The sequence below is a fragment of the Schistocerca gregaria genome, chromosome 7 (assembly GCF_023897955.1).
Source record: "Schistocerca gregaria isolate iqSchGreg1 chromosome 7, iqSchGreg1.2, whole genome shotgun sequence".
Classification (NCBI taxonomy): Eukaryota; Metazoa; Arthropoda; class Insecta; order Orthoptera; family Acrididae; genus Schistocerca; species Schistocerca gregaria.
In genome coordinates, this window is record NC_064926.1 from 539256286 (window position 1) to 539281221 (window position 24936).

A 24936-nucleotide genomic window follows, 5' to 3' on the forward strand; every position below is an offset into this window, starting at 1 on the left:
CCAATTTATTAGATCATCATTCCGCGCAACACCTTATTCCACACTATCTGTGTGATGAACGAATACTTCATGTAGCAACTAGCGTTTCTTCTCGGGACTCAACTGGATTGTTTCGCTACTGTTAGTCATCCTAACTACAACTACGGCAAAATTCTGCTCAAGGTTACTTCCTTAATTTTCTTTGCACAAACTTGATGCGCAACACAGGGGTGTCTCACTACCCTTTTCCTCCGTTCTGAGGTCCTCTTCACGCAAAAAGCACTTCGTAAATTATCTAAACCACTTAAAAAACTAATAATTTGCTCTGCATCTTCTAGTTTCAACGGAGTGGAAAAACCAAGGCACTGCAAAACAACAGGAGAAAATGGTGCCCTCCTTGTTACCACTTAGTGCGTATAAGTTTTGTTCAAATGGCTCTGAGCACTATGCGACTTAACTTCTGAGGTCATCAGTCGCCTAGAACTTAGAACTAATTAAACCTAACTAACCTAAGGACATCACACACATCCATGCCCGAGGCAGGATTCGAACCTGCGACCGTGGCTCGGCTCCAGACTCGGCCTAGAACCGCACCGCCACTCCGGCCGGCTATAAGTTTTGTGAGCTCAGGCATAAAAATGAAAGGTGAAGTAATCGCATAAAGTTAACTGAGAAACATATGGATACTCTCACCATCATGGAGAGCCAAAAACGTCATACGTAACGCTTGTCGCACATGCAATTAAAACTCTACGAAACAATGTTGCAAGAGACGTTCAACGTTTATTTCTTTCCAACATAGATTGAACTTTACGTGCTACGCCTTCAGAAAATATTCCATACCACGAAAACGAGTAGAGTAGCACCATACGCAATTGGTGGTAGTTATGTGTCTAAGGCTTCTTGAATTATTTTCTGCTGCGAACTAAATACTGCTATCATGTCAGAATACAAATATAAACATCTTAAGCGAGAGCAAAATATAAAGACTACTAATCATACATAACTATAGACCAGAATTTGACATGCTCAAATATACTGATGGTAGCTTTTGTTAGGTCTCCCATGTTACACGAAACTGGGCTTAGGGAGATGAAACACGGAAGCCACAAACTGAGATTTCTGTAAATTAGTTACACCACGACAGATGCCAGACTGTCCATTCTTCTGTGTGATCATAGTTCAAGTGTCAACTGTAATTCAAAATTCTACGTTGAAGCACAATCACAATTTTGTGATCCCGTTTGTAGTAATAAAGCTGAGAGTTTCTCTAATGTCATACGGGGAACGGTTCCTGGATTTCAATTGTGACCGTGCTGGTAACAATAAAAGAGAATGATTTCCAAGTGCTGGAACTTCTGTCTTATCTACAATTACTTCTCGTCGAATGATTGTGTTAACTCCTCCAGAGCGGTTGGCCATAGACAGAAGTAAACGTCGACTCCTTTTATTTAATGCGATATGTACAGTTTATTTCACGTGGCATCCGACGACTGATAGGAAACATTGCTGCACCTATGAAATGAGCGGATGGAAATACCCAACCACAACTATCAGTAAAAAGAACAAGTCTCCATTTAAGGCTGTTACAATTTACTTAGTTCAGTCTGGAACACATACAGAGGGTCAATAAAGTTAAGGTTTCATGTAATTAAATAGAAGCAACTTACGCATATACACACAAAAACTGAAATCAAACAGTTTTGCCCAGAAACGAGGAACTGCTACAGCATTTTCTTGTGACGTGAACAACTCCTAGTTGATAGAATCTGACAAACATGTTCTGCTGTCTGTTCACATTCATACAGAGTTGAACCTTGTCAGTATCCCCATTTCATTAGGTTGTCCTTACATTTGCCAAGGCTCGTTCATAAACTGTTCAGTAATTATGTGGTTCAACCTATGTCTTGGGTGGTGTATTTAGTGCAGATGTTGAGTATCAAAAGCTCGTTCTATGTTTCAACATAGGTCTTGGTGAAGTATGTCCATGCAATGGGTGTAACTCATTTCCTTTTACTATCATCTTTTCACAGCAAACTGTAGCCATATAACATCGCTCGTATCCTGTCAAATAAAGGTGTCAAGAATATAAAACAAGTAAACAAATCAAAACGGCCACAGCCAACAAATAATTTTGTTTACAACAACGTTAACCGTCGATAAGAACAGTTGCCACGATAAGGCACAACAAGCAAATCATTAGACAATGGCAGCACCAATCGATGTTTCGGGGATGTCAAAAACAGCTAGACGGACCTACTATTGTACGATCACCCAATATTGCCAACAGTTATAGAGAAGAATAGAAACAAAGCTTAATGAAAAAATGTGATTCGCACGCTGCTAGAAAGTGGCCGAAATATGCCTACCGCAAACCAAGCAATACAGCACTACATACATTAAACGTAGCCTAACGTCTCTGCAAGACATGCATCGCGCTGTCGGCCCTCAAGAAAGAACGAACGCACACCCGCACACACAAGCGCGCGCGCGCGCGCACTCACTCACTCACTCACTCACTCACACACACACACACACACACACACACACACAATTTTGTATGAAAGTCTCCTCACTTACAAAAGTTTTATGACGAACTAATGATCAGTCCTATGGGACCAAACTGCCGAGGTCATCGGTCCGTAGGCGTACACACTACTTAATTTAACTTGCACTAGCGACCGACCCCCCCCCCCCCCCCCCAAACACACGCAGGCGCGCGCCCAAGGGAGGACTCGAACCCTCGACGGGGGGGGGGGGGGGGGGGGCGGAGCCGCGCGAACCGTGGCAAGGCGGCTGAGACCACACGGCTACCCACCGCGGCCGGGCCCTGTTATTGTGCTACTAAAACCACCTGATTATTGGAGACAGGCATTCCATCATACATTTTACGTCAGGCTATATGTGGTTGGCTGGCTACTTACCGAATTGTTGTTACCCCTGAAGGCCCACTTCCAGGTGACCCGGCCGCGGTGGGTAGCCGTGCGGTCCCAACCGCCTTGCCACGGTTCGCGCGGCTCGCCCCATCGGAAGTTCGAGTCCTCCCTTGGACGCGCGCCTGCGTGTGTGTGTGTGTGGGGGGGGGGAGGGGGGGGGGTCGCTAGTGTAAGTTAAATTAAGTAGTGTGTACGCCTACGGACCGATGACCTCGGCAGTTTGGTCCCCTAGAACTTACCACAAATTTCCAATTTCCAGATGCCCCTGCAGGAGAACTATTAACAGCTGGCATGTCTTTTACCTTTAAGAGAATAACAGGCACTCATAACAATGAGGTATGCCAAACAGAATGATCTCCGCCATGAAAACCTGCATGGATTCAGAAAACACCGATCATGTGAATCGCGACTCTCACTTTTCTCACATGACAGACTGGAAGCTTCGGATCAAGGCAGTCGGGTAGATGCAATTTCTCGATTTCCGAAAAGCATTTGACTCAGTGCCACACTTACGCTTATTGTCGAAAGTACGATCATGTAGGGTATCAAGTGAAATTTGTGTCTGGATTGAGGACTTTATGGCAGGGAGAACGAAGCGCTTCATTTTGGACGGAGAGTCATCATCACATGTAGAAGTACGTTTGGGTGTGCATCAGGAAGGTGTGTTGGCACCCTTGCTGTTCATGCTGTATATTAATGACCTTGTGGTCAATATTAATAGTAACCTCAGACTTTTTGCAGCAACGGCCTTGCTGCAGTGGCTACACCGGTTGCCGTCAGATCACCGAAGTTGTCGGGCGTGGCTGGCACTTGGATGGGTGACCACTGGGCAGCCATGCGCTGTTGCCATTTTTCGGGGTGCACTCGGCCTCGTGATGCCAACTGAGGAGCTACTCGATCGAATAGTAGCGGCTCCGGCCAAAGAAAACCATCATAACGACCGGGACAGCGGTGTGCTGACCACACGCCCCTTGTATCCGCATCCTCCGCTGAGGATGACACGGTGGTCGGATGGTCCCGATGGGCAACTAGTGGCCTGAAGACGGAGTGCTTTTTCAGACTTTTCGCAGATGATGCAGTTATCTATAATGAAGAACTGTCTGAAAGAAGCAGCATAAATATTCAGTCAGATCTAGGCTAGATTTCGAAGTGGTGCAAAGTCGGCAACTTGCTGTAAATGTTCAGGAACATAAAACTGTGCAATTCACAAAACGAAAAAACGTAGTATCCTATGAAGGGTCACGGTTGCAATCGGTCAACCATACAAATACCTGGGTATAACACTTCGTAAGGATATGAAATGGAATTATCACCTACGCTTATAAAGCAGGTGGTAGATTTTGTTTATTGGCAGAATACCGGGGAAGTGCAATCGGTCTACAAAGGAAATTGCATACAAATCAATTGTGCGGGCCCTTTCTAGAATACTGCTAAGGCTATGGGACCCGTACTAAATGGGACTAATAGTTCTTATTGAACGTATACAGAGAACCGCAGCACGAATGCTCGCAGGTTTGTTTGAGATTATCATACAGACGCTGAAGAAACTGAGCTGACTGACTCTTGGAGATAGACGTAAACTATTCCGAGAATGTCTAGTAACGAAGTTTCAAGAAACGGCTTTAAATGATTACTCTAGGGATATACTACAAATGTTCAAATGTGTGTGAAATCTTATGGGACTTAACTGTTGCGGTCATCAGTCCCTAAGCTTACACACTACTTAACCTAAATTATTCTAAGGACAAACACACACACACACACGCCCGAGGGAGGACTCGAACCTCCGCCGAGACCGGATATACTACAACCCCGTACATATCGTTCACATGCGGATCCGTTGGTGGGACACATTCTGAGGCGCCAAGGGGGCACCAGTTTATTGTTGGGGGTAAGCGTGGAGGGTAAAAATGGTAGAAGGAGACCAAGAGAGCAATACAGTAAGCAGAAGCAGAGTGATATAGGTTGCAGTAGTTACTCGACGATGAAGAGGCATGCACAACATAGAGTAGTTTGGAGAGCTGCATCAAACCAGGTTTTGCACTGAAGACCACAACAACAAAATTATCATCATTTGGGTGGCAGTAGTCAGACACAAAGCACTGATTGCTTGACGTCTTCCAAATACAGTCGGCCCAGATGAGAGGAGTCCTGCAATCAAGTGATTTACAAACAATAAGTGTAGGGTATACATTTCAAATTGGTTGATTCTGCATGGGGGTGCAGGGTATTACTGAAGCAAGTGTCATTAGAGAGAGGAGTGGTACGAAGGAAGCGTTTTTAAAGTGTGAATCACCGCTGTCTACACACCAATAAGATCGTATGGTGATATACTGCCAAAGGTTTGTTGAATTGTAACTTAAATGTACTGAAGATTGCTATTTAGAGTCGAAATTTAGATATGCAAGAGTAATTGAAGCTAATGGTATTAGCGACTGATTGCTGTGTGCCGTTCCCCCGTGAACATAAAAATGTTCAAATAAAACTAGGTTTCATTCTAAATTTTAGTTAATGATGATGATAGTGAAGGGAGGAGGGAAGAGGTGGGGATTACTAGGTAATATCTGATTAAACTAGGGGTAAGGGGTAATGGTCTCAGAAACGTTGGGAACTATTGCCTTAAACCGTTGCGGAGAGCACATGGACGTAGACCAGCGCATTCTTCTCTGGTCCTACGTATTTTCTTGTTTTTTTTTTCCTTTCCTCCTGTAACGACTTCATTTAAAAAAAAATCACAGAACAGAAACGTAAGTCGAGCAATTCAACCGCGACGTACCATTCCATGCCCAACTAAACGCAGCATACAGGTATAGATTTTGGAACTAGCACACGCGGACCATCTGATAAGCATGACTGGTAGATCTTTTAAGAAGTGGTGGTTAAGAGAAGCATAGCAAGGTGGCTAGAACGCCAATTCGAACTGTTGGAGCGGTAAACACTCAGCCACGAACACAGTTAAAACAAGTGATTGTTGTGACAAATGGTGAGGACTAATTCCCTTAGTAGAGCTTTTTACGAGCACGGCTGTCCCCAGACACTGTGGCAAATAGTTCGATACTGCCTGTGTCAAACGAATTTAAAACCCAGTTTAAGAAAGTTGTAATTCATAACTGCATAGGAAGTGGGAATACCTCAAACTTAAAGGAGCGACAGTACCGTTCAAGATACTTCTCGTGCAGAACTATAGAAAATGCGTGTAGAGAAAACCAGAACATGTGGTCAATCTTCCACCATCTTTTGACAGCAAAGTATTTTCTACCTGTTGCCCTTTCCTGTTGGTAGTTCTGTGGCTTATCAATATCGGTGGTCTATGAAACTAATGTAACTGCTTTACATATTTTTATTCAATATCGCAAGGAATTGCTGTTAATGATTCGCCCACATACTTCGGGGTGGCTGCTCCCAGTTTTTGCTTTCAAAACCTGATGGTAAGATCAAGCTTCTGCATAAAATGGACGGCTCTAAATGGTGAGCCAATACCGGGACTTCCATCGCAAGCGCCCTTGCACTTGTTTCTCAGCTGAAGAACACTGAAGCGCAATTACCTGCCGCTCAGCAACAACACTGAAGACCTTCCCCTATAGACGACGCCCATACTTTATCCAATAATGGCGGGCAGCAGCACCGAAAGCGTACAAGTCCTCAGAACCTACGGTGTTACGATGCTCGAAATCCACTGCACGTACACTAGCAACCAACAAACGAACAGGAATCTGGATGTAATCTATTATCGCACAGCGACGATTTCTTAAGTAGCAACTAAGATGAGAACATTTATACTTTTTTAAAAAAATTCCACATCCGTAACCAGATGTTACCCAGGTAGTACCCGGCGAACAGCGCACTCCAAAGCATTGTTAATGCGTTTATGTATAGTGGATGATCTTATTGAAGGCGGTTCACGAGACATCTGTCTAAAGTTACACCTAGTAAAAAATATTTTGTCTTATTCAGTTTGCCGGCCGGAGTGGCCGAGCGATTCTAGGCGCTACAGTCTGGAACCGCGCGACCGCTACGGTCGCAGGTTCGAATCCTGTCTCGCGCATGGATGTGTGTGATGTCCTTAGGTTAGGTTTAAGTAGTTCTAAGTTCTAGGGGACTAATGACCTCATAAGTTAAGTCCCATAGTGCTCACAGCCATTTGAACCATTTTTTATTCAGTTTGTGTAATGTTTTATTATGCATTTGTAATTGTTCTACATCTATTTTTCTGTGTGTTTTTATTCGGTTATTTATGAAACATTCAATCCAAAGTAACGGAGTGAACATTATAGTTTTTTCGACATGTACAGAATGTTACTTGTTGATGGACAAGCACAGAACCACCGCGCACTCTCAAATGAAAGGAGATTCGGCGGTGATCTGACTAGTACTGGCAACCTATGGCAGTGTTGGTAAAACTTAATCACATATCAAAAGACCCATTCTACATGTGCAGCCGTTGCCGCAGCTGAGACAATCATCGCACGCTCAGAGCCATCCGCCCCATCCGGACAACGGCTTTGTCTTGGGAGTCGCGTATATTTAGCTCTTATTCCTGTCCATTAGTTCGCATAGGCGCGGATGCACATGAGCCGCGCGGACAAGTTCAGGCCATTTATCGGCAACCGCTAGGCGGCCTTCATCCGGAAGCGTGATTTCAACAGCAGCCGAGGCGAGGCGGCTGGCGTTTGGCGGGGCTGCAAGCGGCTCGGCAGCGCAGGCGCGCCACGTGGCAACGCCGCATACCGAGCGAGGGCCCGGGCCCTGGCCCGGCCGGCCGGCAGGCAGGCAGGCGAGCGAGCGGGCTCGGCTCTGCGCAGCGCAGCGCAGCCAGAACACGCCGCCTCGGTCGCTGCCGCCGGCGCGCCGTCGCCATAGCCACGCAAACGTGTGCTCGCAGCTCGGCGGCCGGCAACGGACTGAGCGCACGGCACTACGAGCGTCTGCTGAGCCGGCGGGTTCGTTGACCCAAATACCGGCCCCGCAGCCCCAGTGATGTCACGCGGAGCCGGCGACTCGCTGCTACGGCGCCCGTTGACCGCACCTTGCAGCGAGAACTACTTCCCAATGACACCCGAGATGAGTTTGGGGTTGCGCCTATGCTCTATAATGGCTTAAAGTTCTACTCCAACGTTGACTACAGGGCGTCACACTCCTTCGATACATTAGACCACCCTCTCGAGTCTGTTGCACCAAATCTCATTAAGTGCGCTAACTATAAATCTACATAAAATACAATGTCTATCTTATTTCACATACTGCAAACTGCATAATTTACCACATGAAACGAGGTACTGAAATATTCCTTAAGTGAATACACTAACGTGCAAATCGATGAACATTGTCAACACCCTACATTTACTTTTGTATACACGGTACTTACAGGATTAGGCAATTCTTAACTTGGTGGTAAATCTTAATTGAAAGTCCGTTCCCTGTTCGACTGCCGCGTAAGAGAAACTGACTACATAACTTGTGAAAAATAGCAAGTCCGCTGCTTAAACTGTCCCTCTGAGACTAGCCTGACCATACGCCAACATTCTGACGCTTTTCGCGAGCAAATTGGTCAGCAATGGTGGCTATGAAAACTGTCACATAAAGAAAAAGAGTTCTTATTGGAGAGACGCACACGACTAAAGGTGAACTACGCTGCCATCATAACAACTGAGCACGGTTATCGTGTTATTAACGATAAAATATTTGAAGCTATATATAACGTAACTTCTTCGTTGGCACATTTCTATTGCAAATAAAGGAACGTCACCCAACCAGTGTTTCAAGCAAGGGCAGAATAGCTCCATATGCTGATGCAAAACGACTATATAATAGTACACTGCCTCAAATGAATGGACACTTTTCACCACACATGGTGAAAATGCAGGACATAATATCTCCAACCCGAATTACAGTTTCCAAGTATCCTACTTTGACTACTCTAATGAAAAGGCTTTTTTCATAGGGCCTCTAATACTTTTTTGTTCACTGTACACCCTTTGCTGCTCGATCAACTGAACAGAAAATTTCAAAAAAGTACATATAGGGATAAGACGCGTTTGGATGGTCAGCGCCTACACAGAACAGAAAGCAAGAGCTGCGTGAATGACCTTGCCAGATACAGCTCAGTATTATAAGGCAAAATCTCGTTCAGTATAAGTTAGCAGCTTTTCTAATCTTGTATGTTCGCTGTTCACACCTGCTGACATCATATCTTATCGCAACGCGGTGAAAATCTAACTCTTGAAGTCGTCTTATTACTTGAAGCTCGAGCGAAGAATAAAGTAGACCGTACGCAGTTTGACGATTTGAAGCAATAATTTTTTCTCTCACAGTTTTACAGCAAATGACGCGGAACGACTTACTGAAGGCAGCTGTGTCGAAGTTTGCTGCATAACCAAGATCCTTCTTATATTGCATATGAAGGTTGTTGTAAATCACTCTCGCAACGGGCAACCGGAGTTTTATGTCGCAAGGAACGGTTTATCAACTTTTTATGAATAGATATAATAGATCATATTCAGTACAAATCACGTTCTTGTAAAACTACATGAGAAAGATAATCCAAACGTCTTTCAACCTCCACGATATCTCAATGTTGCTATCGCCATAGAGTTGGCAATTTTCTCGGAAACTGCGCAATTGTTTGTGCAGAGGGGAAACAAAATCTTGCGAGACTGGCGAAAGGATTTTCGTGTCATCTACACGCTTGAAGGGGCGCCGGTAACTGCACGCCATCGTCACGGCTGCAACGTGTGTGACGTCACGGTGACGCAATAAGCGACGACGCCAACTCGTCTCGGCTTCTGCTGTGCGGGCAACAGCGTCATCATGCTGGCCTCTGGCTCAGGCCACTTTTGCGTCCACTTCACCGCTGACGTCGCAACTGCTTCCCTCAGACTCAGTCAGTCAGCTTCACGCAATCTTCCCTTTTCCTTTACTTACTTGCGCATATTTTCAATGCTTCCTCCACGCATTAATCCAACATGAAATACCCCGGTAGCCAACCAAGAGCCCTCTAATTCAATAGATTTACGTATGTGAAGCAGGGAAACTAATCTCTGTTACACAAATGATGCATTACCGCAATTCAAAGTGCTTAAAAACACGTTCGCAAAGTCATGCCAACTTGGATATCGACAGATGATGTGCCGCCTGTCTTTTTTCAGCGAATATCCCTTGGTGCAAATACGCTGCAGATTTTCTTCTACAGATATAAGAATTTAGCTTTTACAGTCTTCAGAGATGTTCTGCAGCTTTCACTCGTTATTCGTTAACTGTTAGATTAAAGGCAGGACCAGGAACTGAATATGAATACCTGTCTTTCAAGAAATATCGCCTAATCAAGCCGCCCCCCCCCCCTCTCCCGACTTTTCGTAGATCAGTCTTCTTCTAATCAATCATGTCACCATTCCCAGGACTTCTTGTGTTTAACCTTCTTCTTGCGAATACAACTTTCACATAGAGTTGATAGTACTGTAAAGACATAGTTTTGTTAGATTAAATAAACGTGTCTTGGCTGACATCCCAGATGACCGTTACCGATGCATTTTAATAAATGTATGGAAATGCGCTTACTGAAGTAGTACTGCTCGACTGTATTGAAAATCGTGCAAGAGGAATAAACACTATTTCTTTACGTTCTTACTTATCCTGGTTTATACAGTTAGCACGTCTACTCCACTGACTTATATGAATGAGTCGTACTTTACAAGAAATGTCTGGTCGCTTGCTGTTCCACAATGCCCCTCCGCACATAGAAACTGTGCTTCTTTCACCGACCAATTAGAGGTTAGAACCCCGCACCTCCTTAAAACGATTTTAGTGCCAACGGCAGCGTATTCTCGTTCCCTGTTGAACCACAGGCTCCCAGATTGCGTGTCCAGCGTTCGCCGCAGCGCTGCTTCGCTCAGTGACTTCCTGAACCGCCCCGAATATGCAACGGAGGGTCCACAATGTGGCGCATGCGCTTTACATCTTACGCTGTGCCAGTCAGCTGATCACAACAAGGAGCTCGTGGTGGGGATGCCGGCAGCAGACCTGCCACCCGGACCCAAGTTACACACGCGACGCCTCTGACGCGCGTCCTTCCTATGGACGAGAACGTCTGCTCGATCACTTCCCCCAAAGGCTGCTTCCGCAATGTCCCTTATTTCACACAACACGTCTCAAGATCCCTAAAAGCAGATGTTCTTTCCATCAACCCCAAACTCCTAAGTTTAATTCTCCAGTGAAGATAACGTAATTGGGTTCGGAAACCGAGCATCTGAAAGTAACGGTCAGCGTAGACATGGCTGTGCAGCCATCTCCATTAGAAGCGCTTTATTTAAAAAAATTATGGTCGTTTAACGCATTTGTCTTTTACACCCACATCATTCACAACACTTACACACTATTTTCAATCTGACTTTGTTTAGCATAAGTGGCAGCAGAAAAACTAGCTCTGTTAATTTATAAAAGGCAAAGGGCAGAACCTATAGGGGCTTCCGAGAAGGAACATTCGGCTGAAATGATCCGAGTAAAATCAAAATCACAATGGATTTGCTTGGCTCGGCATTCCTCATTCAACGTTTCTCGTTGCGATCATCTACCTTCTAGTTAGTATCCGTAAAAAAAAAAATACACCGTATTAGTCTCCTCGACAAATTTTGGTTAAGAACAATTAACCTCGTGCACGACTTCAAAATCATGCTGTGGGGAAAAAAAGGAACAATAGGGCTCGACAGAAACGACCGTCGATTCACAATACGTTGTTTCTTCCCTTTTAACTTAAAATATGGCTTAAAGAACCGTTACTGGCGTTTAATTCTACAATTTCGGTTCTCCAGGCTAAAATCTGTGTACTTGTGAAGATTTTTAATAGAATTTCTCGATTTGTGGCTTGGGACTTGCAGGCCACCAACTAAGACAGGAAGTAGCTTCTGATAAGGCGTGTCTGCCTCCTGAATTATCTACTGCTGACATGGAGGCCACCACCCTTCTGGTTGTGCTGCTAGCCCTAAGCACGCTAAGCGCGTATTCCTTATGGTTGCACCAGTACCAACACAATACGATAATTTGTATATTCTCATCTAGCACATCCGCGGTTATCCAATAAGAAGTACGACACTTCCAAGTCCTTTCCAATATTTTTCCATTGGAACTAGTGAAACTTTCCAAAAATAAACATGTGATCTAACGGCGTCAAATATTTTATTATTTTGACCAAGAAAAATTGTGAACGAAAAAACGTATTCGAGTTGTTTATGATTGTGTATTTCGTATTGAAGAAGAGTGAGAATGATTGTTTTCAAACTCCATACACTTTTAGTGAACGGGAGCGCCGTGTTTTGAGGCAGCACTTGCCATAGTAGAGATGTGGGGAGGCATCAGCTCACAGTCAGTTCTCAGCACCAGCATTTTATTGTCACTTACATCATTACGTTGGAATAATTTACCGAATATATACATAAATACTTATAGCTTGACGAGAAGAGACTATTAACGCATTTTAATATTTTCAAATACTAATGGAATTTGATGATTTCACATGGAAAATGTAGATACCACAGTACATGACTGCTGAACCGCGAACCCAACTCACTATCTTCAGTGGTTTTCTTTGTGCGATACCATAAGCTTTGTACCGTTTGGTATTATCGTTTAGATGTCGGCAAAGATATCGGAGCTTCATCTGGACATCTGGCAGACACGTTCATTCTACTGAAACGGAATCAGGGAAAGCGATAAAGGTTTTTCGCGCTGTTACAGTCGCATGGGGTGGGGAATCCAACTGGACGCGTCGTCGTCGCCGTCATCATCATCGTCGTCGTCGCCGTCGTCGTCATCGTCGTCGTCGTCGCCGTCATCATCATCGTCGTCGTCGCTCTGTGATACCGCAGGCGGAAGTGACCTACATCGCTCTTCGATCATGTGAACCACATTTCGTTCCGAAGTTAACAGCGTCGAATCAATGAAGATATAGTTGTGCATGTAAATGTTGATTCGTTTAAACGACTAACGTGTAGTATTCACGAACAAAATGGACTCGTCGATTCGAACGTATAGTAATCAGTGACTAATTGGCTATTAATAATTTACTGGATATTTGTTGAAAAGAACGTTTTGGTTTTTAAGTGGGTTGTGGTGCCTATTCCATAACTTTTACTTTCTTTTCAGATTCTGGCGAATTACCGAAAACCTTGAGTTATGGATTCAACGGAATCAATCTTGGCATTCTGACGAAGAAAACGTAAAAAAAAGACGATATCGTTTCCGAATACACTATCGACTATGCATCAGTTAGTACGAAGAAACATTTAAAGCAACGGTGCCGCAAATTAAGAAGGAGGCATCTGTTGGGAAAAACAAGAAGGGGCTAAAACAGTCAACTATTGGCCCCGAAAATATTGGACTGAAAAATGAGCAGAACACAAGTAACGACAATGATTCAAAGACGAGTTCCTCAGCAGCTTCCATTGTCAGCAACAATGTCGTCCCCTGTAGACTTCCAGTACATCTTGGTGCCATCTAAAACCGAGCTAATGTCAGACAGGAATGGCATGGAAAATAAGTGAGCGTGGAACCACTGGTAAGCAATGAACATAGCCCATATTCGTCAAGGACCGACTGTTTCCAATACATATACGCGTGACATTCTAATTTTTTTCAGTTATTTTTCTCAGATTGCATTCTTCTGTTGTTTATATAGCTATTGTATTTACTCAATACACCTGGTACATCATCATTCAAATTATCGTGTAAGAGTTCATGCAATGTTCATGTTCTTCTCGGTAGGCCTACTTACTCCACAGCGTTCACGGCAGGCGAAAATCTACGCCCTTTCGTTTGTTATCCTATGCGATGTGAGTTTTTGTGACTTATTGCAATGGAAAAAAATGGTTCAAATGGCTCTGAGCACTATGGGACTTAACATCTGAGGTCATCAGTCTCCTAGAACTAAGAACTACTTAAACCTAACTAACCTAAGGACATCACACACATCCATGCCCGAGGCAAAATTCGAACCAGCGACCGTAGCGGTCGCGCGGTTCCAGACTGAAGCGCCTAGAACCGCTCAGCCACAAGGCCGGCTGCAATGGAAAGACCGTGGAAACAATGAGACGTAGTTTTCTTTAACTTTCCTACAATAAAGGGTATATAATTTTACCCTTGCGACGCTTTTGGTAATTTTCCTGGCCAAACCTAGATGTGGTAGTAGAATCGACGAATGTAATATTTTTGGCACTTTTCTGTCTACACAATAATCAGAGCGTTACAGTACCTACGCTGTTCAGGATTAACATTGTCAGCTACAACAATGACTTCGACTGCCTGTCAGACATGTGACAACAGCCTGAACAAAAAAAAGGGGGGGGGGACATGCAGGATGACAAATAAGACGTGGCTGCTGCACTGATCATCGATATGTAATGCAAGAAGTTCAACAGCAAGGTAACGTCAGCATTAATAAGTTGATAAAAATTAAAACCACAAAGACCATTACATACGGAGAAATGGTTTCTGCCCAAGCAAGGCTGAGAGAAGAAACCAGCCACAAATTCATTGGGAAGGACCGAAGCAATACGAAAAAAAAATCACGTAAAATCTGAACAAGATATGAATCTACTGAAACAATTTTCCTTTCCCATACCAAACAGCGAAATTAATTCCCTTTCACTGCGAATAACAAAGACTTATAACGCGTGGGAGGGACAAATTGCAGTAAGGAGATTATTGTACTGTACCCCTCGCCGCTTGAGAAAGTACTATCACCAAACACTCAATCACGAGGAATGGAACGCATTTCTCTGGTGTAATGGAAATAATTTCATTAAGCAACAAAATAAGAAGTTACCCATATGTTTCTCACTTAGGATGTTGCGTGCTTTTATTTCTGTATTAAACTGATCACCCATTGCTACTATGTAGATAGATTTTGATAAAACTTGTCAGTAACGATAACGTCAAGGGTTAAAGTTGCGCAATGTATAAACCTTATCTGTAGTGCGAGGGAAAACGGACGTCACTTTTTACCACATGGGTATACGTTACGTAAAATTCTTTACTCAAACATCACCTGCAACACTAAAATGTTTTTGCAAAAACAGACATAATGTCTTATGGGACAACAGCAATCAGTGAAATTATAATGTTACTTAAAAACCGTCTTGATTGCAAATATTTTTATTCATATGGCCGGTTTCAGTTCATTCAGAACCATCTTCAGATCTGATATTTCAGTTACAGGAGTAACCCGTCCATATCCAGCAGTTTTCACATGCTACGGTTCTGAATGAACCGAAACCGGTCATATGAATAAAATTATTTGCAATCAAGACGGTTTTTAAGTAACACTAAAACGTGTATTCTTTACGCAACTGGATTGTCACATTTGGAGTGAAGATACAATCTATCGTTCTCTCTTTCTTTACTCATGTGAAGCCAGTTGGTTTTGCAGGCAATGGTGCACTAACCATACTTAGGTTATTTTCTTTTCCAGGATACCAGACAAATAATTCTTGAGTAATGTGAGCAGGTCCATTTCTTTAGTGTTGCTGTAGCATTGTGGCTATGATTTGGATACCTTCGGCTCCACTCAATGTCGTTTCTTTTATGCACTTGTTAATTCCCTTTCGTAGAGCATACGCCATCACGGCATAGAGTAGCATGGAGAGCTGCATCAAATCAGTCTGAGGACTGAAGACCACAACAACAACATTAACAACAACGCCATCAAACTTAACGCCTTTGTTCCACGATATTGGTTTTACGCCGCCATTACCCGTGTTTCGTTTCAAGTGTGAATTTTTCTGGCAATTGGCAGTACTCTCGAAGTAGTTCATATTCAGCTCGTGGCACTTAAAGGAGCGCAGCACGTAACAGCATAGTCACGTTACCTGCATTGTTTACAATTCGAGTGTTTGTACTTGGCCGCGCCGCACGAGTTGACTAGCGGGAAACGCAGCCGCATTCGGCTAGTACGGGTGACGGAGTGACAGTCTGTCATATCTTGGGTCCAACATACCACTCAAAATTATATCGCGGAGAGCTAAATTTCTCCCGAGCCATTTTATAATATTGAAAAGTGTTCACATCTTCGTCCCCCGTCACATCTAAAATTACGAGTACGGAACTGTACAGGGTCATATCTTCTGTTGTAGATATTGAGTATTAAAAAGTATTTCCTTCTTTTCCCATCTCCAACAAGCAACACGCGCTCCGTGGCTACGTGCCAGACTACGAAGCCAAAGATCTGGGTTTCGACCCTGGTTAGTTTGAGGCTCCTTATGCCACTTCTGTCGCCTCTGCCAATATTTATTCATCTCAAAAATATCGAGTTGCACTGTGTCTCGGAATTCACCTCGAACTGCAAGTCCTCCAATACTTGGCTGTGTACGTCACTTCTGAAGTCGGAGGAAGGCAATAGATGGCCCCATGCAATGTACCATGCCTAGTAAAGAACTGTGGTGTCCAGGAAAAAGTCCTGTGGCACGCCCCAATGAACGCTTACCCATGGGAGCGAAATGGCTCTTTGCGACGAGAGTTTGTATTGGGTAGTTTGGACGGACTTATCGACGATCAGATATAGGAACACTTTGGTCCCACTATTTCAGAGCGCCTTTGCACCTGTGCACGTCGATCTGCACCAATAATACCTATTGCTACCACTTAACTGGTCGCTTTTCAACCCTAGTAACAAATATCACTCACCATTCCTTCAGAGATGTAACAGGGCGTTTGTTTTCCTAACAGATAAGGAATGAAGCCGGGCGTACTGGGCTCTAATTGTCTGGCCACGCAGGCTTCTGTGATTGACACATTTCCAAGTCTTACGTTGTCGTTCGACGTACTACATATATCTCAGAACTGGGGTTAAATGGCTACATGTCCCAGTGAGTGAAGGGAGTTATTCTAACACTACGTAAAGCATTTTCGCAGAATTACTTCAGAACGTTGAACCGCGTCTCAAGCAAGAAAACGAGAATTATAGTGCTGTATTCTGGAAGCCGTGCTGCTTGAAAATCACAAGGAAAAATGATCGTTATCAGAGTTACTGAGAACGTTACGCATCTCTTATGGCAAACTCAACTTGTTATCCGTGTATCATCTTCTATCAGTTTAATTAATCTCACACTAGAATAGTTCAGCAGGTTTTGCCACATTTATTATACCTCTGTGAAGTATCCAGGGGAGGGTTTCTAAGACTCTTGATATTTTTCCTGCTGTATGTCTTCAGCTACCAACGATAAGCTAGTTAAAAATTGCAAAGACTCATTTACAAAATTTTAAATTTATGAATGTGATGGCGTTTGCAGAAGAAATGTGGAAATACTGTTCACTTCAAACATCACCATTGTGTGTGTACTGAACCGGGGGACCTAGAAACGACGGTGGGGCTTCGTCCCGCCGTAATCCTCAGTGGTTCACAACCCCACAACTGACCATAGCAGTCCACCCACCCCACCGCCGCTCCACGTTATTAAGAATTAATATCTTAACATATTCGTCACTAGCCTATCATAATACGATTGTAATGAGAAGTCGCTGGTTCAAATTTCACTAGTGGGATATATTGCTTCTTACTTGTACAAATATGGGAAAGAGATACTGCCTGTAGGAAACTCAAAGAGACCTTTGAAAAAAGAGAAGCAAATGGATGTGCATTAAGAGTTCAGGTACTAAGCAGAGAGGGAAAGATGAAAGGAATACATAGAGGGGCTGTGGGAAAATGAACCTGAAGACAATTTCATAGAATGGTAAGAGAACGCAGGTGAAGACGACACGGGAGATACGACACAGAGAATAATTTGACAGAGCACTGAGACATATACCGATACAAGGCTCCTGAAACAGATAATATTTCCTCAGCACGACTGTTATCCTCGGGAGAGCCGACATGACAAAATTATTCCACCTGTTGTGCAAGATGTACAAGACAGTGAAATATCCACAAATTTCGAGAAGAATGTAATATTTCCAATCCTAAAGAAAGCAGGTGCTGACGTGTGTGAATATTACTGAACTATCAGTTTTAATAAGTCACGATTGCAAAATACTGACGCGAACTATTTACAACAGAACAGGAGAGCCCACGAAAGCTGACCTCCGATATCAGCCCAGGTTCCGCAGACAGGCAGGAACGTGTAAGGCAATTATCTTGGAAGATAGGTTAAAGGAAGGTAAATCTACACTTATAGCCAGAATGAGAAGGTAGGAGACGGATACTGGCAGAAGTAAAGCTGTGAGTACCGGGCGTGAGTCGTGCTTCGGTAGCTCAGATGGTAGAGCACTTGCCCGCGAAAGGCAAAGGTCCCGAGTTCGAGTCTCGGTCGGGCACACAGTTTTAATCTGCCAGGAAGTTTTACATTTATAGCATTTGAAAACTTAGAGAACGCTTTTGTCAATGCTGACTGGAACACGCCCTTGGAAAGATGAAGTAGACAGAACAAAAATACAGGAAGTGAAAGTTTAAACACAAATTGGACAGAAACGACAAGGCAGAAACAAGAGTTTAAGGTAATGTAAGGGAAGCAGTGGTCGAGAAGGGACTGAGTATTATAGTTTCGGAAGAAGAAATAAAAATTTTCAGTTTTGCCGACAACATTGTAGTTCTGTCAGAGACAGCAAAGGACTTGGAAGAACAGTTCAACAGAATGGACAGTGTCTTGAAAGTAGGATATAGTGAAAAACAATAACAGCAAAACAAGTGTAATGAAATGGAATCCCCTTCTCTCACTCACACGGGGATTGTAAAGATTACTGCAAACATAGACGTATTCAAACAATCATTTTTTTCCACCACTCCATGTGTAAATGGAACATGAAAAAAAACCTAATAAATGGTACAGTGGCATGTACCCTCTGCCACACACCTCACAGTTTTTTGTAGAGTACCCACGCAGATGTAAACAGAGTTGAATTAAATCAGATAATGCTGAGGGAATCCGATTAAGAAATGAGACACTAAAAGTAGGAGATGGGTTCCGCTATTTGGGCAGCAAAATAACCAGCAGAGTACTGAAGATATAAAATGTAGACTAGGAGAGGCAAGATCAGCAGCTTAAAGAAAAGAAATTAGTTAACATCGAATATAAATTGAACTGTCAGGAAATCCATTCCCAAGGTATTTGTCTTGAGTGTAGTCTTGTACAGAAGTGAAAGTGGATGATAAGCAGTACATGCAAGCAGATAATAGAAGCTTTCAAAATGTGGTGCTACAAAAGAATGCTGGAGATTACTTGGGAAGATCACACAACTATTGAGAGAGTCCTGAAGAGAACTAGAGAGAAAAGAAATTTGTGGCTTAAACTGATTAAAAGAAAGGATTGGTTGATGGGGCACATCTGAGACATCACAAATTCAATACTGGAAGGAAAATGTGGGGGCAAGAAATGGTAAAGGGGGAGCAAGAGAGGAGACCAGTAAGCAGGTTAAAATGGATATGGGTAGTGGCAGTTATCTGGAGATGAAGAGGCTTGATAAGATCGTGTGGGGGGCTGCATCAAACCCATCTTCTGACTGTAGAGCACAACAGCAACATTAAAATACCATATTTATTAAAAAATTAAAACATTATTAACAAATATTGAATCATAATTTTAATGTAAGTAACATCTTTTCTTTTTAATTACAATTAGAATAAAATGGGAATAATCACAAATAAATTAAAATTTGGTAGAAAAATGCAAAATGTCAAAGGGAAGATAAAGTAGGCCTATTTCTTTGTTTCTAGAGACTGAACAGTATTACTGATGAATGAAATTTTTTAACAAAAAGGCATCCAGAACGTCCGTGTGAAATTTTAATTTATTTTCATACCACCAATAACTAAAAAGATGCTACTTTTATTAAAACTGTTAATTTATATTTGTTAACATGCATGATTTAATTAAAATTGAATGAACTTGTGCCACTAACAAATTCGGATCAGTGGCTTTGTCCGACTACAATCCTATTATACCATGCGTGATCTTCAAATCCTGTAAAGTATTAACAAAATCAAAAAGACCAGTCTATTAACGCCCCTTACTTGGTAAGGTACGAGGAAGGAGAGGCGAAACGGAAAAGGTTTCAAATCGCAGACGGCAGCACATGAAGCAGAATTACGAAGGAAGCGATCGACCGCCTGGAAGAGAGGCAAATGGCCTTCTACCATAGCAGAAAAATTTATGACCGTGGGACGGAATTTCCTTCGCAGTAGATTTTAATGTTTTCATTAATTTATGGATAAGTGTTGATACGTTCTGTTCAATAAACTTTACAAGCCACATTTACGCTAACCGAATGAACGAATCTCATTATTTAGAGGTCGCGCATCATCTAAGATGAGATCTGAAGATGATCAGTAAACGCTTTCACCAGCCTACCACTTTGCTATTAATTTTAGTTAACTTAAATCCCTCGCGGAACTCTTGCGCCAGTTAAGTCGTAGAGTCTTTACTAGCTCGCATGTTTCCACATTTCTCCAGAAACCAAACTGCCTTTTTCCGAGGTGGGCTTCTACCAGTTTTCGATTCTTCTGCAAGTAATTAGTGTCAGTATTTAGCAATCATGACTTATTAAACTGACGGCCATCAAGCTTCCCATTGATTTCTGCAACATAATTAATAGAAGCCATAAACCGAATGAGCTTAGGCACTCATACGGAATCATTTCGATATTTCTGATTCTGAGTGGTGTGATCTTACCCACTATACAATACTAACCCCCCCCCCCCCCGCCTTTATAATTTTAATTTCCTCTTCATTTGTGCAACTGACTCACATTCTAATAGTGACTTCGAGGTGTGTCTGACGCAGAGGATTGATCGATCAGCCAGATTCACATCTCATAGTATCATGTGTGATGGTTAAGTGACCGTGTCTTATGGATGAAATTTTCAAAATCTATACTAGTTAACATGGATAAATCAGTGATACTCAAGGAAAATAATTTTAATGTTTGCGTGTTAAGTAATTAATTCATATCAAGCAGCACCGTGATTGTAAGTTCACGGTAAACTGTTGGCGCCCTAAATGGGTAAATTAGTTGAAAAGTGTGAGAAGGCCCAGGGCACATCAAGTCAAATAGGACCACGCCCAGTAAACCAACCTTCTGGTTGGTGACATATTTTCCTTTTAATTCGAAGAAGTTGATGACAGCGACAAGAGGCTTTAGCAACGCAAAGACGTTGATATTCTTTTTGTAAACAGACGCGTCCAGAACACACAACACTAAAGGAGAACAGAGCCGAGGCAATATAGGCGGCACTGCCAGGGCCTGCAATTGAACTGAGGAGTTGTTCCATTAAGCAATGGTAAGACTTCATTGTTTCCAGTTGCTTGCAACTTCGACAATGGCAATATTGGGCGTAAATTAAATAATTTTAAGAATTTATGGAATGAAACCTTCTAACATTACTTACAGGCTGACAATTATTGAACTATGCGAAAAAAAGTAAACTAGTTACACACTACATTCAACAAGTAAACGTCACTACAGGTATTCGGATTTAGGTTATGACATGTTCCACATGCCTGCCATCATTGGCGACGATGTGGTGCTCACGAATAGCGAAATTCTGCATGACCCGCTGAAGTGCCGGAAGATCGCAGCCGTCGATGGCCTGAATGGCTGTTTTCAGCTCAACAATGGTTTTGAGGTTATTGCTGTACACCTTCACCTTCAGATACGGAGAATACGGCGGCCAATCGAGGTCCGTGCCAGTGGCCTCTGGGTACCCAGAGTCAGAATGCTGTCCCCAAAGTGCTCCTCCAGGACATCAAACATGGGGTCGAGCTCCGTCTTGCTTGAATCACATCTTGTCTCACTTTGGATAAGGCGGATGAAATCATTTTCCAAAATCTTCACGTATCGTTCTGTAATCACCGTCCCATCAAGGAATGTCGCGCCGTGACTGGACATTGCACACCACACGGTCACCTGTTGAGGCTGAAGAGACTTCTCTATCGCGAAATGCGGATTCCCAGTCTCCCAAATGTAAAGCTACTTACTTGGCGAGCCCATCCAAATGAAAGTGGGTTTCGTCGCTAAACCAAGCCATACAGTGCATACTAATTCCCTCCGTGCCCCGCGGCCAACCGTGCAGTTTGAGCGTCCTACAGAAACCGTTCAGAAGTTATGCCGATTTTATTTCATATAGTTCAATTATTGTCACCCTGTATTTTACCCACAGAAACAAAGTGTTATGGAACTTTCAGCTCTTAAGGATAATAAATGTTAATCTGGCACCTCCTAGGCACTTCTCCGCAATTGTGCTGACATGAGCTCTGGCATTCTGAACTATTCACGTCCTCATACAAATCAATTACCTTAAAAAGTGAACCATTTACGAAAAATTCAAGATCTCACTATAGTGCTTACAATTGAGTAGAACTGTTTATTATCAGGATTACATTCGTCCGCAGCTCGTGGTCGTGCGGTAGCGTTCTCCCTTCCCACGCCCGGGTTCGATTCCCGGCGGGGTCAGGAATTTTCTCTGCCTCGTGGTGACTGGGTGTTCTGTGATGTCCTTAGGTTTAAGTAGTTCTAAGTTCTAGGGGACTGATGACCATAGATGTTAAGTCCCATAGTGCTCAGAGCCATTTGATTACATTCCTTATACCATGTATCCGTAGCCTCTGAATGGTTAAGTCGTGAATGTTGGATTTCCTAAATTACATGACACCACCAATATCTTATAGAATCTGGTTACTGTTGGACCAGTAATGTGATCCTATTACGCGATGCCACTGACACAAAATGTTCACCTGAATCGTTATAGCTTAAAGCTGTTCCAATTGCAGAAGTGAGCTTTTTCAATTTACGGAATCTTCGATGGCTCTAAAAGCAAGCTATCATTGCGACGTAGCCATTCAACTTTAGTATGCGAAAAGCAGACAATTTCACAAATGATACGAGGTACAGAAATAAAACTGTTTACGACTTGGCGCTTTCATCTTTTGACAATGGTGTTGAAATAAATGAAGACCAGAAAAAACCTCCACAATGCGGAGCAACAAGAATGTAGGGTTCGTTCCGTGGCCAAAGATCGCACAGAATAAGGAGCGAACATTGAATTGCCAAAATCACCAAGTGCACACTTCTGCCGACACGGAGCTGCGCATGTTCGCCCGCGCGCGCGCAGCACTTTAGAAAAGGCGCCAAACCTGTTGGAACAGGTGTGCTAGGACAACGCGCGCGCGCGCTTGGAGATGCATCAAACGACGTAGACGTTTTGTTAACAGGCAAACTGTACATTCCAAAATGATGCTTTAAGAAACACGTCTCGCTGTACATAAAATCATATAAGTTACGCAGTTCTCGACAAGTCATGCAAACGTACTCCGGGTTGCATTCAACATGTTATCAAAATAACATACAAATAGACGAGAACTTAACTGGCTCTGCCGCATATACCAAAGTCTGTTTTGCACTGAAAGCATATTTTCTGTTGCGAAAAGATATCTTCATGCCTTCTAGCTGGCTTAATGTACGCTGAGATATTATGAAACTGAAATGTCAGATCCCTTATCACGTACAAAAGCATCGTTTCTGATAAGATCATTGCCTGTGCAACATGGCGATCAGATCACAGTCAAATTAATGGTATTATGTCGCAGCTTTTCTCCGGATAGAGAGAGAGAGAGAGAGAGAGAGAGAGTGTTCAGGGAGTGAGGCAATACGAATGCATGTGCGATCCCAATTTCTTACTGATGAGCACCGGTTTGGCTTCCCTGTATCACATGGAGTGAATGCAGGGCAATTACCTCAGCAATGTCCTGATCAGTTAGTGGTTCACATGTTATAATCTTGATCGAGATTTTCTCTGATCCTTCTTCCTTACGATTACTACTTTTGCGAAAACGTGTTTCACAAGAACAGCACGAAGAAAAAAACCAGCCTCAGTTCCATATTTAATACAATCAGATGAGTGGTGACTGTGTGGTGACATTGGGCTGAAATAAACTTATTAAAGCCGGCCGCGGTGGCCGTGCGGTTCTGGCGCTGCAGTCCGGAACCGCGGGGCTGCTACGGTCGCAGGTTCGAATCCTGCCTCGGGCATGGGTGTGTGTGATGTCCTTAGGTTAGTTAGGTTTAAGTAGTTCTAAGTTCTAGGGGACTTATGACCTAAGATGTTGAGTGCCATAGTGCTCAGAGTCATTTTTTTTTAAACTTATTAAAAATGTCGACTCTATGTAAGACAAGAGACGCATCACGACGTAAGTAGAACCGAAGGGTTGGGCGGAATACGAAAGTTAATTTTGCCTAAATTTCTATATAATCAACTTTCCCTCAACAGGTTGATGTGTTCGACAGAAGACGCCCATCCTTCTATCAGTGCACCCAGATCCGAGCTGTTTCCTATTTATGTCCACGGTCATCAAATACATTTTCGATGCGCTTTAGGTAGATGGATGCACCGTTAACACGGCGAAGGGAAATCTTCAAGGAAAATTGTCTCTTTTGTGCTCGGAATGAAGTTCTCAACACCGCTTCAGTCCCTAGCCAAAACTTGTTTTCGGGCTGTCATTTCTTACGGAATTGTAGTCTTTTGTGTATGCTAACTAGTTTTCCCACTCCTGAACGTTAACCAGGAATCCCGCACGCAAACGGACCACATCACATACGCGCCAGCTTCCTCAGTCACCCGAAGGGTGGGGGGCGCGGGAGGGGCGGAGTGTTGGTGGTGGGAGGTGAACCATGACCTTGCGTCACTCCACCTTCAACAGTCAGTCGGAGGGGGAGGGAGCACGTGGTGGCGAACACGCGACCACCAAAAACAACCCCGCAGCGCTGTCACACACAGCTCTGTATTCAACAGACGCCCAGCCTAGGGATAGACACAGCAACATCCACTACCTGCTTCGCATCCCTCCAGTTCACTTTTGCTGTGAGATCTAGTCCTATATTATGTAATGATCCCAGCTGCAAATAATATCAATTCCATAATCAATGCCTTTTGCAAAGGCAAAATGTTTTCCTAACTTTAATCCTGGATCGGTTTTAATAGCTGGATCGCACAACAGCAGCCACATAAGTTTACGATCTTTCGGTAACAATGACAGCTTAGAACGTTTCTACA

The 24936-nt window shown here is 43.3% G+C and overlaps 1 protein-coding gene across 32 annotated transcripts in view; it reads right to left on the minus strand.

Annotated features, from left to right (window-relative positions):
- The window catches only part of LOC126282130 (AT-rich interactive domain-containing protein 2-like), a 287639-nt gene that overhangs the window by 261329 nt on the left and 1374 nt on the right, over positions 1-24936 (minus strand). The gene's annotated exons all lie outside the window — the stretch shown is intronic.